Source organism: Apis dorsata, unplaced genomic scaffold (genome assembly GCF_000469605.1).
Source record: "Apis dorsata unplaced genomic scaffold, Apis dorsata 1.3 scaffold_631, whole genome shotgun sequence".
Classification (NCBI taxonomy): Eukaryota; Metazoa; Arthropoda; class Insecta; order Hymenoptera; family Apidae; genus Apis; species Apis dorsata.
Window position 1 is genome coordinate 90,815 of NW_006263826.1, and position 1,582 is coordinate 92,396.

The 1,582-nt window shown below is 43.1% G+C and overlaps 1 protein-coding gene across 3 annotated transcripts in view; it reads left to right on the forward strand.

Moving 5' to 3' along the window:
- The window catches only part of LOC102678042 (TOX high mobility group box family member 3-like), a 17,991-nt gene that overhangs the window by 937 nt on the left and 15,472 nt on the right, over positions 1 to 1,582 (forward strand). The window lies entirely within an intron of this gene.

Genomic DNA, 1,582 nt, shown 5'->3' on the forward strand with positions numbered 1-1,582 from the left:
TACCTTCTTTGACCGTTTCAGCTTTTCATTTGGTCCTCTTGGTGGTTNGAAACAAAATGAAAGGCAAACCTATACTACTGGAGGGAGCTGGTATCCATAAAAGAATGAATAAACGTAGATTGGAACGGCATAAAAAAGCGTGTAGGTCTGTGTACCCTTGAGCCAGAGAGAGAGAGAGAGAGAGAGAGAGAGAGACGTGGTGGTGGTGCATTTCCACCACATTTATGTACACGTATCGGGGAGGGGGGAAGAGAGAGGTTGTAGCAAAAATTGAAATCCCGCTGACCGCGAGCGCGCAAAGTAAATTCGTTCTAACGAACGTTGCTAATCGAATTTCCATACTTATCGCAACACAACGTTTGATCAAAGGTTTCTTGCTCGATGGAAACGAAACAGGATTCCTCTTTTCTTCCTTCCTATTCCTTCCTTCTTCTCTCGAAATCTAATCGATCTCGTTTCGAAATCGATTTGCATATTTTTAGCGAGCGATAAAAAGAGAGATCTCTGATCTTTTCGAATTTTCGCGCGGAAAACGTATCCGCAATGATAAGCTAAATCCGAATCTAAATCGAACACAGTGGAAAAGTAATCGCACACTATTTACCAAACTTGCTTTCTCTTTCATACTCGTAGACAAGAATTCACCGTGTGGAGAAAGTGTGCCACACACGCACGCGATAACGTCCACGGTACACTAACCATATAACGCTATAACGCTATATAACACGTTACGTCGATCTAGGGACAAGAGCGGGATACGCCTAAAATACGAGATATTACGATTTTCCTTGTAGAGAAAATTCGATCACGGATAAAAAACGTGTATAAAAAAGCAAGTTGAAGATTTGCGTGCGCGCAAAACGAGGAATGGAAAGGAAGAAAATTTCGATCGATCGAAATTAACGGTTAAATACTCGGCTGGCGGACTCGGTCTGTCCGTGTATATACAATGGAAGACGAAGATAGCCGGGTAGGAGAATGCCGCGAGTGTTTTAGCGGTAGACCGCATCGGGTAACCGGACGCAGACAGTCGGACAACAGGCTGGCCAACGGGCCACTACGGTCGCAGAGCCACTGACAAAATCATGAGCCACTTGTTGATCGGCCAATGACCATTCGAACACCTCGTTCGACCAAACGTTTCCCGTTACGATATTCCGATTACCGATCCCTGTCTAACGATCGTGCATCAATTTAATTGTTCCGATCCTTTGAATCTTAATTATTTTCTTCGTATCTTTTATTATCTTCTCCGTATTTACGTGCACTTATATATATATATATATATACGGGAAGAAAAACGTAAAGAAGAAAACGTTTGCAAATTTTGACAAGTAGAGATGAAATACGTATACATGCATCACGTAAGCATGTATTCGAAATCGAAATGATACGACAAGGATGAGAAAAATATTGTTATTGCTATTTTTCATCGAATGGCGCGATTTTTTTCTCGGTATCTCGCGATATCCTTCGTCGTCCCTTTAGGCCTTCGACCCTGTCTTACCTTATCGCATACCACCCTGGTACACCCTCTCCCTCCTCACCCTACTCTTTTTCCCGTTCCCGAGCTCGCGAGCCA